The 15,631-nt window shown below is 33.6% G+C and overlaps 2 pseudogenes; both read right to left on the reverse strand.

Moving 5' to 3' along the window:
• Positions 1-2,190: 2,190 nt before the first annotated feature.
• Positions 2,191-3,272, reverse strand: LOC21410500 (annotated as a pseudogene).
• A 9,535-nt stretch (positions 3,273-12,807) lies between these two features.
• LOC112094462 lies at positions 12,808-14,191 on the reverse strand (annotated as a pseudogene).
• Positions 14,192-15,631: the final 1,440 nt, after the last annotated feature.

Consider the following 15,631-nt stretch of genomic DNA (forward strand, 5'->3'; position numbering starts at 1 on the left):
GATGGTGCCGAACAACTTGTGAAGACGAGGAGGATCACTAGCCTTAATTCTGAAAGGAACTTGTAATGCATTAATGTGATATTAAAATGGACAGGTCATCAGTTTCTTCTCAAAAGCCGTTGAACATAGTGCATTGTGATATTAAAATGTCAAGAAAAAGAAGTTTGTTTGTTTGTTTCTTCTCTTCTTCTTCTTCTTTCTTTCTTTTTTTTTTTTTTTTTTTTTTTTTCTTTTTATATATGTAGAGAAGCTGCATGGATTAGGCAATAAGAAGTTGCTCAAGAGCAGTAGAGTACGTACGGACGAGTAATACTACTACTACTACTAGCTACCAAAATAATGGAGAAGCCCAACAACGTTGAGTCGAAAATCCTCTCAGAAACCGACATAACTCAGAAGATGGCCGTGCTAATTCATTGGATTTGAGAAGGAAAGCTTTTACCAGCGCGGATCCCGGGCTCGGAGCCAACAGCGATTCCGGTTGAGGACGAGCTTGGCAATGACATGGTCTTACGCTTGGCAGTTCGGGCGCCGAAAGATGGCGAGAGAAGCTATTACATGAAGCCTGTTTTCATGTCCAAAGAGTGGCGAGAATTCGTGGTTGAGAAGAATCTTAAAGCGGGGGAGAGCATTTACCTTTGGTGGGACAGAGGCTATCTAAGGATTAAAGCTGCATGGATTAGGCAATCTTATTTGGCACCCACGTCTTCTGTTGACGATCACGTTGTTATAAGTGCGTGCATGCATGCTCATTCACTTTACTTATATATCATAGGTTGTTCCAAAATATTTTAATTTTCTGTTGTTTGTTTTGAGGGAAAGGTCTTAATTCCTATGCTTGTCGTCGCTACTACAAGAATTTGAATTTTTTGTTATCAAAAATTGGTAACTAAAAAGCCCTGTTTTTAGTAGCAAAATTTTTTGTTACAAAAAAATTTTGGTAGTAAAAAGTGCGTAGCAGAAAATATTAGTTATCAAAATTTTGATAACAAAATATATTTAGTAGCAAAATGTATAATATTTTGGGACCAAAAATTTTGGTAGCAAAAAGTTTTTTGTAGAAAAAAGTGTGAGCTTTAAGACCTCAAAATTTTGATAGCAAAATATATTTGGTAACTAAAATTACGCGATTTAGTCACCAAATATTTGGTAATAAAAAGTATTTAGTAGTAAAAGCCATGAGATAGAGACCAAATATTTAGTATCAAATTGTATTTAGTAGCGAAATGTATGAGATTTGGTGGCCAAATATTTAGTAGCAAAAAGTATTTAGTAGCGAAAAATATGAGATTTAAGGAGCAAATTTTTTGTAGTAAAATGTATTTGGTAGCGAAAAATACAAAATTCAAGTACCAAATATTTAGTAACAAATAACTAATTTATTGCTACCAAATTTTTTTGGTCACCAAAACTGAGACAGATTTATATACCCGTATTTTTTGAAATATATATATAAATAAAATATCAAATATTAATTTAAAAATCTCTAAATATTTCAATACATATTAGAATCCATACAAAATACTAAAATAGTCATACTTAAGCAAACTCAAACACTTATATAAATATTGTACTAATAAAATCTTAATATTACAAGAATTAAACGCTCCGGTGGGGACGATGGTAGAGGATCTTCTCTTCTTGGGACGGAAGGTCCAAGATGATCTATTGGTGGATTTATCCGTTGAAGTAGCTTTTGAATAAGCTCTTGTTATTGCTTTTTTAGAATTTTCATATCCGATATACAACGTTTATTTTCTTGAACTTCATTTTGAAACTTTTCATATCCTGGGCTTTTCTCTTCCAAAGCCCTGTTGTCCATAATTCAGCATTTTCAAGAGAGAAAAATAACAAATTCAAACGCAAGACGAGTACCAAAGTAACAAACATCAGATAATTCTGATACATTATCTACCGACCTAGCAGTGAATGGCATGATGGGGAGCTTCTGGTTTATTTCACTGAAAATAAACCTCGAAGCTTTCATCTTCAGGTCATAGTTCTTGTCCTCGGCTCTCTTACAGATAGTTGTTTGCTTTTCATGCAACAGCTTAGGATGCAAGTTTGACATAAAAATTTTTGCAGGCAGTCAGACATTGTTGCAGAAGGATGATATCTTTAATTCATCATGACTCCTGAATAACGGATTAACTTTCCATCCAACACGTCTTGGTTTGAGAAGGAAACAACTTACTTCTGTGGAAGGCGTAAAGCAGGGTAGAGCTCACGCAAGATTCCCACAACTTATGATTAGTGGCAAACTCTCTCAACCGACAAGTACCTTCCGCTAGCTGAAGGCACCTCAAATGCTTGAACATGTGTTGGCGACATCTTTGACATGAACCCATCCAAAACAAAAATTAGGAAATGTTTGTGCCCCTACATTAAACAGAAACAAACAAGCCAAGTCAAACAATCATATACCTTCATGGAGCAAGAATGTAAGTCACACTAGAAAAACAGAAGCCGTTTGCCTAAAATATCTAATTAAAATCTATGCAATTGACTAAACAAGACGGCGAGTTTCACGATTCATCAATGCAGTAGGTAGAAGATGCACAGTAAGTGTAATAAACACCATTTATTAAGCCCAAAATTGCAGAAGCGCTTGTGTTTAGCGTTGGTTGCAACAGAGGACCAATAACCATTGCCGGGTTGATTGTGACCAAGTCGATACCCTTCTCTTTAACGAACTTCCAAGCAGCCTCCTCAGCCAAAGTCTTTGAAAGCACGTACCATAACTAGAAGCAATGAAAGCAAGGAAAGACACCCAAAGAAAATTATTCATTGTATGTATATAATGCAAACCGGTAACTGATTTCCACTTTGTTTGTAAATGTAACCGTAGCATGATAAAGCAGTAAAAGTCCTTAAACGAGACAGATTTCAAAGCATGTTCATTCATTTAACATAGTCAACCTGCGTTGATGTTCTTAAGCTTAGAAATAACATGGAGAACAATATTGCTCCCATATATACCTTCGATTCCCTGGCAAAATTTGGATCTGTAAACCAGGTCGAAAATCAGAATTGCATCTGTTTCATCACTATTAGTAGTACATCAATAGTGTACATACTACCCTAAGATAAACCACTCAGCCCTATAATTTATCACAAAATGTCAATAGCCATTTTAACTATCCATATATAAACGAAACACGCACCATATTAATCTAACCCGCATTGTAGAAAAATGAAGAAAGATTAGTTTGGGGCAAGAGTGCCTTCTCAATGGGAGGAAATTCTGCTTCCAGTTGTTGAACGCGAGCCATTAGATCATTTTGTTACATCAAAAGCAAAATCAAAATCAAAATTGGAATTCATTATGTTAGGAAAAAAAGAAGGAAAAAAATGAAGGTACTCTGTCAGAAAGCTCGTTCGGTAAGGCCAATTCATCACAAATATTAAACAAATTCTAGGAATTCGTAAATTCAAATCCCAAACGAAATTCCCAGTTCATTGCAACAAATTTCAATTGACCCCACCGATTCAACATTCTACTCATCATCATCATTTGGCACTCAAACCTAACAAATGAACAAAGAAAAACGCTTTTTAGGTGAATCTGGCCGTAGAATCCAAATTTAAACCTCAAATTCCCAGACCTAACTCAATTTTCAATCACATTTGTCGAATACTCACTCTAAAAGTTCCGAATTCGCCCTATTGGATCAGCATTCCGAATTAACAAGATCAAAACCAAACAAAAACACCAAACGAGAGGGGGAAACATTATTCATTGTATGTATATAATGCTAACCGGTAACTGATCTCATCCTCGTTGGCGACTCTGTACAGCTCGGGATCGGCCAATACGTACTCGCTCCTCACCGGGTACCTCGTCAAGGAAGCAGAGGATAGAAGCAGCGGAGTGTTGGATCGAAAAAGAAGAAGACGATGACGAAGAAGGGAGCAGAGCAGGAAAAAAAAAAAAGAAAAGAAGAATGGAGCGGCAGAGTGTTGTTCCCGAAGACCGAATCCGACGAAGATAGTGGAGAGTCCAGAGAGAATAGGGCGGAGAGGAAAGAAGAAGAAGACGAAGAAGAGTGGAGAGTCCAGAGAGAATAGGGCGGAGAGGAAAGAAGAAGAAGACGAAGAAGAAGAAGAAGAAGAAGAAGAAGAAGAAGAAGACGAAGAAGAAGACGAAGAAGACGAAGAAGACGGAGGAGGAGGAGGAGGAGGAGGGAGAATAGGGCGGCGCCGGTGGGTGAGGGTGGCCGGTGGGTGGGTGGGTCGGGATTGAGAGAAGCGCTGTCTGGGTTGAAAAAATGAGAGAGAAGACCTAGAAAGACAAACTTGAAATGTTGAAATGAGAGAAGACATGAAAAAATGAGAATTTTGGGCGGTGGCGTGCGTGTTTTGAATTTTTAGGGTGTAGATTAAAACGTTTTTTCTATAAAAATTTTGTTCTCTTTTTTGTTACCACATATTTAGTAGCAAATATTTATATTTTTCATTATCAAATATTATTTTAGTAGTTGAAAGTATATTTTTTCCTACCCAATTTTAATTGGGTAGCAAAAAGACATATATTAAAAAATTAAAAAATACATTTTGATGATAAAAATTACTTTAGACTTATTGTTTTAGTAACATTATAAAAAAAATATAGTGCTAGAGTTGTAATACATTATTCTATGTTAAAAAAGCAATCAAATAATAAGATCATGTACTACTCTATGTGGAACATAAACTTAATTAACAAGATCACATATGTGTACACATGAACATGTCTCTTACTACACCTACACAAAATAACTAAATTATTAAATAATTGTTATACAAAATGTACGAGGATGATTGTCAAAACTAAATATATGACATATTTATGGAAAAAAAAAAAAAAACAATACATGCACAAAATGTAAGTTTTGAAGTTCTTATATGATTTGCTACCAAACACAAATTTTGGTAGTAAAAAATGCCTTTTTGTCACCAAAATATGAATTTGGTAGCATAATTATGTTTTCTGCTACCAAAATTTGGTACCAAAAACTTATGTTTTTTTATTACCAAACTTTATTTTGGTAGCTAAAAGCATATTTTTTGCTACCAAATTTGAATTTGGTACCAAAAAGGCGTATATCAAAAATTAAAAAAATAACATTTTAATGACAAAAATTATTTTAGAATCATTGTTCTAATAACATTATAACAAAAACATAGTTTTAAAATTGAAATACATTATTCAAAGTTAAAAATCAATCAAATAGCGAGATTAAACTACTATATGTAGAACATATACTTAATTAACAAGATCATATATGTATACACATGAACATGTCTCTTGTTACACCTTCACAAAATAACTAAATTATCAAAAAATTGTAATACAAAAGATACTAGGATGATTATTAAAACTCAATATAGGATAAATTCATGGAAAACTTAAAAAAAAAAAAAAAAAAAAAAAAAAAAAAAAAAAAAAAAACAATACAAGCACAAAATATAAATTTTAAAGTTTTGCTACCAAACACAACTTTTGGTAGCAAAAAACATATTCTTACAACCAAAATATGAATTTGGTAGTAAATTCTTGTTTTCTGCTACCAAATTTTGGTAACAAAAAATTATGTTTTTTGGTAGCAAAAATTTATTTTTTTCGCTACCAAATTTTGGTGGCAGATAGTTCTATTTTGCTTCCAACACTTAGTAGCGAATGTTATATGTTTTGCTACAAAAAATAATTCGGTAGCAAATACCTCGGACGGGAAAAAATTTTGCTTCCCGCTAACTTTTTGTTATCAAACATGTTTGGTAGTAAAAAAATAATATTTTACTACCAAATTTTGGTGGCAAAATCTTATGCTTTTGTTACCAAATATTATTTTGTTAGCAAAACATATTGGCGGGAACTAAATTTTATTTCCCGCCATGTCATTCGTTACCAAATTATATTTGGTAACGGATTGCATTGTTTTTACTATGAAATTTGATAACTAAAACCTTAATAATTTTAGCTACCAAAATTTAAAAACATAAAGTGTGTTTTCTATTATTAAAAGATTTTTAATATTAAAAAGTTTGGTCTTGTAAAGTGATTATTTTTGTAGTGCGTATATATTTTTGTTTTTATTGTGAGTTTGGGTTTGTCATTGGACGTCAGTTTCTGCTAGTAGCGGTTATTATTTATTTTGTGTATTTTGTTTGGTTTTGGATGGGTTGTCCTTCCGTGTTGTCTTTTCTTTTTCTTCTTGAGCTCTGCAATCTTTTCTTTTTCTCTTCCTTTTCTACTTAATGAATTTGAGTGGAGTACTTGTTGTAGATGGGTCTGCTAATGGGTGCCATTTAGGATGCTCATGCCCAGTTGGTTGACTTTTGGAGCTGATTTAATTGACTTTTAATGGCTAATTGATGGGTTTTATGTATAAGAAGAATTTTTAGAGGAGAAGTTACTTTATTTAGGGTGATTTTGGTGGAAGAATAGATGTGACTACAGACCAATTTGAGGTGTGTATATTTGATTTGCAGCCATGAACGTGGTAAAGCTTTTGAGTGAAATATTCTGCAGAAAAAAGCTACTTTCATGTTCTTTGAGTGAAAAAAATAAAAGGTGGTTCTTCGGGAGAAGAACGTCTTGCTTTCGGGAGAAAATTTTTAAAAACAAGTGGTGTTCGCTGAACAAGGCCACTAAGAGGATTCTCCACAGTAGCGACAACATTACGAAGGGAGTCTTTGAGTGTATAAGACCGGTTGGTGTTTGTAATGGATCTGTCACCCTCATTTTAGTGGTTATAATTATGGTTTTCAAGGGTATATATGTGTTTGTGTCCTGAATCATTCAAATATATTTAGGATTAAAATTCGGGGACATTTATGAATTCAATTTTTATTATAACGATATTCACATTTTATATTATGAAATTGGCATGTTAATTATTGCAATATATTTAATTTTTATTATTTTGTAAAATTTTTTAATTTTTTTTTGGAATATTTCAGTCAGATTAGTAATATTTTATTTATATGTCTAACCTTTCCGAGAAATTATTTATTCATAGCACTTGTATTACTGTTATGTTGAGTCCCACTTTGTCATATGAAGCTCATATAGTCATAATCAAATAATTACTCTTTTTCTTTTTCTTTTTCTTTCTGATTTCACAACCATTTATTGAATTAAAAATTAGTTTGCTTCTGAACCAATCCCATGTAGCCGAACTGGTGCAAGAGCTACGGATACCCTTCCCTAGATTAAAAATTAAAAATTAATTTGGTTAATAAATATTGATTAGTAAATATTGATTAGTAAATATACAATGTTTTAGATGCAAAAGCATGTGTGAGAGTGTTGTGTCATTATTTATTGGTAAGAGAAGCTTGCATTGTCTGTTTGCCTTAATGCCTCAGCTGATTATTACATGCTAATATCATGTCAAACTTGTACGGAAATTTGAGAATGGGAGAGTGAGTTTTTCTGTAGTCATATATAATAACTCTATTTAGAAACAACCTACACTAGATATTTCATAGCCACAATTGTAATTCATGATTACTTTTCTCCACAATATGCAATATTTTGTATGAGCAAGTTAATTGGCACCAACACTGCATTAATTACTTGGAAGAAAGAGAAAAATAGGTTAAGACTTGAGATGAATTAAAATTAATAGACCAATAGTTTACATAAGTTAATAAATAAGTCAAATTACTGTTGTTGTCCATAACTTATCTGGTTATGAACCATAACTTAACAAGTTATTCACGATTTTTATCCATAACTTGTTTGGTTATGGACCATAACTTAATAAGTTTGTTCATAACTTATCTGGTTATGAACCATAACTTCACAAGTTATGACCTATTAATTTCTATAACTAAAAATTAACTTATATACTTTCTTAAACTTTTCATATTGACCTATTTTCTATTATTTCCGTAATTACTTTATCATTTTTATAATCATCCAACAAACGACATTTAAGTCAATGACATTATTTCTAGTATTGGTGATCACTATCAAGTGAAGCACTATCTCACTTAGCCATTAATCCAAGCTACAAAAAGAAAGGGAAAAAAAAAAAAACAGAGAGAGAAAAACAAATAAGAGTAACATGGTAAAAAAAAATCCCATTTGGAAGTTAAAAAAAGAAGTTGGGAATGTCCAAGTAAAAAGGAAAAAGAAACAACAAAAAAAGGTGGGTTGGCAAAGAGATAAAAAAGGAGAGAAAAAGCCAAAAGAGAACGTACGAAAAAACCGTTGAGAACAACAAATAAATGTCTTTACATTCACTTTAGCCAAAACAAATGAGTTAGCACTTCTTTTTGGTCTTTTCTTGCGGGGTCCTTTAATGGCTAATCATTCATACATTATAATACCACCAAATCGATATGATAAAAACTTTGGACATGCATTGTAGGCAGCTTTTCTCTTAAATTTTCGTGACTTCCAGTGGCAGTGCACGAACGTATAATTTGTCGGTACTGTACGGATATATATATATATATATATATATAATGTGTGTGTGCAGGTGTGGGTGGGTCCAATATTTCAGATAAAGCTAGATGTAATATTATACGCTCCCAGATAGTGGGACAATTTATATTAGTTTGACCGTTTGGAAACAAGACCAAAAGGGTATATGATTCTCAACTTTTGGTCCAATATTCTTTTTTTTTTTTTTTTACTGTTCTTAATCGAAAAGGAAAATGAAAGATCAAATTGACCCTCAATGTAAATATTAATATTAATTATATATTTAATATTAAAAAATATAATATAATATATTATTTTTAATTTTATTTTAATATATGATGTTATTTAAAATGTTAAATCTATTTTTTCTCATAATTATTAACTTTTAAAAGTTATGAGAGTAAATTTTTATATTTAAACTAATTAAAAAATGTAAAAATCGCATTGATTATATGAAAAAGTAGACATTTAAACCAATAATAATTAAATGTCAAATTTCTCATATATTATATTCGGTGAGAAATTTGCGACGTATAAAATATAAGAAATTGGACACAATAAATAACATTTTATTGAATAATATTTTTTTACATTCAAATATTAAATTTACAATTAAAACATTAATTATAGTGTTACATGAGAGATACTTTTAACAAAAAAAAACCTACTGCATATTCCAATTAAGTTGGCGAGTTGGCGTTGAATGTTCTTGTAATTATTGCTTTATTAAAATATATAAAAGTTTACGATTTATGTAGTGGCTACTATTTTTGCAAAAGCAACGGTTTCTGCATGCAAACAAGCTGTGCACACTTTAGAAAATCCGCAAAAAGCGGCCATTTATTTAGAGCCCGTTTGATAAAGGGATTCATTCCCTGATTTAAATCATGATTCGTAGTTCGTCATAATATTTTTTCTTAAAAAAAATACACATAAATTAAAAATAATTCTAATCACATGGTTCTAATTTATGAACCAAACGGAGTGTTAATATTGTCAAAGCCCTCACATGAGAGACTTTGGAAATAAGGACAAGATAGCAAATCGTAGGCTTCTACAAAGGAATGTAGGATAGGTACATAGGTGTGAGATTTATCCATCATTACCAGTAAAAGAAGCTTGTAATGTCGGTTTGAAGGGCTAGCTACATGTATAATACAGAATGTACAATATTCTACTTGTATACGTAGAATAGTACGTAAATTTGAGAATATTGGTATGAAAATAAAATCAGTGTCCCTATATAGAATACTTGAGGTAATTAATTATACTCAGAAATAGCATTACATTTATGCAACATAAGTTATAGTTAAGCACCTAGCAATTAATGGCATTAGTTTACTTATCAATAAACTTTATCAATTAGAGTTTCTCAAGACCCACCCACACATATATTATACTCAAAATAATCAAGGAGTAAATATGACAAAATAAAAAAATAAAAAAATAAAAAAGAACCGGTTGGTTACGCAGATTTGGCTTTCAGTTGTTCAGTACATATAACTAGTACATGATCATGAATTAATTAATGCTTAATGTAGCCAAACAAATAGAGAAAGAAATTAAAGAAGTAATATTTTATTTTTTCTCGTCTTTACCTTGCAGATACCTTTACATCCTAATTATTTCAGTATAAAGAAACCTACTAATGTCTCTGTCTCTTTCTCTCTGCTCAAGAGAGGAGAAAATAAAAATAAAAAATAAAAAACGATTAAAAGTTTTTTTCATTTCTCTATCATTCTATACTAAACTAAAAAATCGTTTTTATTTACGTTTTTTATCTTTATTGTGTCAAACGCTGTTTTAAAAACGTTTTTATTTTTTTTTCCTGAAAAAACTTAAAATAACAAACATGGAATCAATTACAAACACAGCCTTTGTTTCTTTTTCCTTGTGGTGTACGGGTCAAGAAAAATAAGTATGTTTGTCGCCGCCAATTCCAAATAGCCACCCTTTTACCTTTTCTAATCACAATGAGGGGCCACACCCTTTTACCTTGTAGTTTGTTTGGTTTTGGATGGGTTGTCCTTCCGTGTTGTCTTTTCTTTTTCTTCTTGAGCTCTGCAATCTTTTCTTTTTCTCTTCCTTTTCTACTTAATGAATTTGAGTGGAGTACATGGTGTAGGATGCGTCTGCTAATGGGTGCCATTTAGGATGCTCATGCCCAGTTGGTTCTCTATATATTTATATAAAAAATAAATAAATACTTTGGGATTGTCAAGCTCTCATTTTTTTTTTTCCCTCTCTTTCTTTTCAGTTATGTTTTGTGTTTTTGCGTGTGTGAGAGACAGCGCTTGAGATGGATTTTTTAATTTTCAATCGGTGTCTCCGGGAGAAACATCTTTCACGGAGTGTGCGCTGATCATCATGTTCCTATATATATATATATATATATATATATAGCATGTATTTATGTGTGTGCGTGTGTGCGAAAGCTTCCAAATAGAGAGAGGGATTTGCGAGTCCTGAGAGTTGTTCGTTCAGGCCAAACACTGCAACAGGAAATTGATCGGAGCTCGTTATTTCATGATCAAGGTCACTGCACTCAGGCGCGCGGTTGTTTCAGGTCAATTTGTAATTAACAAGATCGCTTAATAATTTTGGTTTTGATGGGATTGGATCTTCCAATCATTTTAACACTAACGACGTCCTCGGGTAAAATATTATCAGTGGTCCCATTATGTTCAACGACTTTTTAATTCTCTCTCTCAACATGAACATGTGATTTTTATCTGTTTATTTTTAATAAAAATTCAAATAAAATGATTATGTGATTGCATTACTCACCTTTTTCATTTTTTTGAATAAAAATTACAATAAAAAGGTTAAATAGAAATAATTCAAAGTTTAAGGAGCAAAATATTGTTGTTTGACTTAGAGTCTGTTAAAGTATAAAATTATTGTTGGCCCACCTCCTAATTGCTTAACCTTTTGGGATGGATTGGTAAACTAACATGGTATCAGAGCGGGAGGTCCTGGGTTTAAACCCCCGTAATTGCACTCTTTATCCCCATTTAAAATTGTTATCATGTGTTGGGCCTTTAATATATTTCAGGCTTAAATATTCACGTGTTGGGCTTTCTAATTAATTTACCCACACGATTGCTCATTGTCCAACCCACACGTGAGGAGGAGTGTTAAAGTATAAAACTATTGTTGGCCCACCTCCTAATTGCTTAAGTTTTTGGAATGGATTGGTAAACTAACAGAATCCCCACGCCATTTGGTAAGATGGCCATGATGCAACCCCCCTCTAGTGTTAATTTGCAAGCAGATTTGGTCACCGTGGGATCTCGCCAACCCCGATCTCTGCCACACAAGCCAGGTCGACCGACCCGTCGCCCTTCACGATATGCAAGAACCACCCTCCTCGATCTCGCCCACCACGCAAACTCCCTATCACATCGCCTTGTGCCTTCCCCTCTGTGAATAGCCACCTCCAAGCCTGCCAGTCCCTGTCATCATAGTTGCGCCAAGCCAAATCTCTCAGTTCCAGCTCAATGATTGACCACCAACTAAAAGAGAAGATTTGGGTTTTGAAATAAATGATTTTGTAATTTTTTTTCAATATTTTTCTTTTTATCTTTTTTAAGAGTAATTATTTTTATCTATTTAATTAGAATTTAATGATTTTAAATAATGTTTAAGCATGTCGTGTTAGCAAATGTTTATTTAATGTCATTAATAAATTTTTAAAATAGACGGAAGTGGATGGAAGGGGCATTTTGAATGGTTTTCTATAGATTAAGGGTTATTTTGAATCATTTTAAAAATCCAGAAGGCACTTTAAAATAAAAGTATAAAGTTTAGGGGTATTTATGAAAATAATCTAACCGTAAATAAACAGATAAAACTCTTTCACACTACAGAAATTATCATCATATCCCCTTAAATTATCATACATATTACAACACGATATTGGAAGTTATATGCTACCGAATTATATAGAATTATCATCAAAGAATCTTATGAATAAGATCAATACGATTTATTTACAGTGAAACATGGGAACTAGGGCCACGGAAAGACCAAAATTCAGCTATGATGTACCCAAATTTTGAATCAGCCGGAGCTTCAACGATTTCTTAGCCCAAAAGCCACACAGGCAAAACGAGAATATCAATGATGCCGTTGCACCCCGTGAGTGGATAGAATCTTTTTTATCAGGTAAAAAGACCATCCAAAGAAGGAGAAATTGACGTTGCAAAGGAGTAGAAATTGTATATTTATTTTTCCCTTTTTTCTATTCTTGATAATTTGCACTTCTCATTAATCCAACATAAACGTAAGCTTTGCAATTTATTTGTTTATTACCTCTCAAGTAAGAATTCATCTTTTGAATCTCAAATCCTAATGTAAGAAACAAACTCACAATCCTTCGAGTGATTACATATTATCTGACACTAATTTTGAACAAAGCTACAAAAATATAACATTAACAACAAGCAACAGCAAATTAAGCTAAAATAGAAGCCTAATCAATCCCCGATGGATGCTTCTCCAACAAGTAATTGCTTTCCAGACCACCGTTGCTGCAATCCCAAGGCGACTCGACGAAATCTGGGAAGGTCAGATCCGACAGCGGCGAAGACCCCGCGGAGCCGAGGGCGAGATCTCCACCTTCGGCTGATGGACTTCCTGCTTGGCCGATGAGGACCTCTTCGCCGGCGGCTTCTTCTTGCCTCCCTGCTTCTGCTGCGACTGCGACTCGGCCAGGCTCTCGCAAATGGCCGGGAGCTCGGCGTCGACGGTGGAGTGGAGCGGCTTGTAGTCGCCGAACTCGCCGCCGCCGACGGAGGAGCCGTGGTGCCGCAGGTGAGGGAAGTTTAGCCTCGCGAAGTCGCCGCGGAGCTTGTAGGCGGCTCGGTCGTAGGCCAGCGCGGCTTCCTCGGCGGTGGCGAGAGCCCCCCGCCAGAGCCGGGTCCGGTTCTTGGGCAAACGGATCTCCGCGACCCATTTCCCCCTCTGTAGAGATTCGTGGGCTTCCTCGTCGATGTTGAGCAACCATAACCAATCTCGGCTTGGGCTTGGATAGAGGGGGAGAAAGAGAAATAGTTGTAGGAAGGAGAAGAAGTTGAAGGGGGAGAAGGTGAAGAAGAAGAGGAGATAAGGTAGTTATTGAAGAGGTCATAAAAGGTTCAAGTGCTTCCATTAGCTCTGATTGAAGAGGTCTTCTACTGTAGAAATCCATTGTAGCTGCCATTTCTTCGCCAGTCACTAAGCGGCGTACCAAAATCCAAGAAACAGGTACTGGATAGCAAACGAAAAATTACGAAAAACTTTTTTGTCTAAAAGAGGTTTTTCACAATAATCAACCTCTTCTCTAACCTTGAGGGAGAAAAAATAACCCTCCAAGCCAGTTCCAAATTAAGGGGGGAAAAAAAAGAAAACTAAACAAAACCAAAAAAAAAAAAAAAAGGGAAATCGAGAAGGTCTTAAAAAACACAAAAAGCCTAGATCTCGATTCTGAAAACACCTGGCTTTCGAGAAGTCCTTCTAAGTTTGCTTTTGCTTTTGGTTAATTTGAAAAACAAACCCAAAAAAGCAGAAAAACAGATTATTAACAGAAAGGGATTCAGAGAAGCGGGGTATTACAGGGGGGAAAGGGGAATTAACAAAGAAAACCAACGTTCTTTTCTTTCTCTGAAACTTATTTTTTTTTTTTTTTTTTTTTTTTGGGTGAATATCTCTCTGCCTCACTTTGTTTTTTCCTTGCTCAGCTACCGCCCCATTATATAAGAGTCTGGAACCTTTTCCCATCCAAATTAACCTCATCGTTAATCTCGATTATCTCACTCTAACCCAACTTGCTCTTTTCTTAATCATCATTATTTTCTCTCTCGTCTAGCCAGCTCTCTTCACGAGGCAAGACTACTTCAATAAAGCACAGGCTCTTCCCATTTTTAATTCTGTGGGGTTTCCTATTATTAGAGAGATTCCCGAAAAAGACGCTACGCACTACTACCATATACTACTATACATGGATAAGTATAGTTGTAACATAAGTGCAATTGTATATAATCCAGCTAGCCACGATGAAATTTCTAAGAATAGATGGGATTTATATTGTAGAGGTTTGAATCGTCAAATCGATTGTGATGCTAAAAAAAAAAAAAAGAAAAACAAAACGAAAAAACAATTTTGGTTGGCACCGATGTACAAATTGTGTATGAAAAGCTAAACTCACTGGAACAAAAAATTAAAATTGAAAAAAAAAAAAATCGAGGATAACTTCTTATAATTCTACTAATTGCAATGTATCTTCTAATACATCCGACTATTCCATTTTTTTTTTTTTGCTTTTTCCTTTTTTTTTTTTTTTTTTTTTTTTTTTTGGAAGAAGATTCAGGCGAAAGGATCGTCTCGAAGAAATTAGGCCAATTTGATCCCAGATTCGGGCCACTAAAAGTGATTGCATATTCTCAACCTCGAAACTTTTGTTAAACCAAAGAAGAGGAAAAATAATTGGGGCATTACCACTAAAAGGTGAGTCCTTTTATGAATCCCATTTTACGGACTCACTTTTTATTAAAGAGTAGTGTTGAGTACTATTGATGCAATAACATTGTTCAAAAAAGAATCATGACTTTGTCACCATACATTCCACATAATAAAAAATAAAAAAAATAAAAAAAAAAAATTTCTTTTTTGACTAATTGAAGAAAGTTAGAATACTGTAGCTAGTCAATGTGCACCCACTAACTCACACACACTCTCTCTCCACATATATACATATACATAAAATATATATACTATTGACTTAAGACCAGAGTAATTCAAACACCAACAAGAGTAACGTTGATCTAGCTAGCTACTTGAACAATACAGTTAATTATTGCTGTCTTGAGAATTATATGAATGATATCGCTCAAAATTCCATTGATTATGATTGAGTCTTCATAATCAGTGGAATTTGTCGCAAATTAAAGTACACTTTGATTAGCAAAAAGTTCTATTGATTATGAATATATAGATAGGTAGAATTGATTTTTAAGCTTTCTTTGATCTCAATAATGGGATTAGAAAATGATGGTCAATTAACTTGTTTTTTGTCCTTAAGCAGGAACCGTGGTATTTCTAAAAAGCTTGGACAAAAGTAATCAAATCTGAATGAGCTATACCCAACCACTCAAAAAAAAAAAAAAAAAAAAGCCTCGAAGAGCTGTTACAAACTAAAACATAAAAAAACCTAAGCAAAATAAAGAAAACACGGAT

Source organism: Morus notabilis, unplaced genomic scaffold, assembly GCF_000414095.1.
Source record: "Morus notabilis unplaced genomic scaffold, ASM41409v2 Scaffold78, whole genome shotgun sequence".
In the NCBI taxonomy this organism is placed as follows: domain Eukaryota; kingdom Viridiplantae; phylum Streptophyta; class Magnoliopsida; order Rosales; family Moraceae; genus Morus; species Morus notabilis.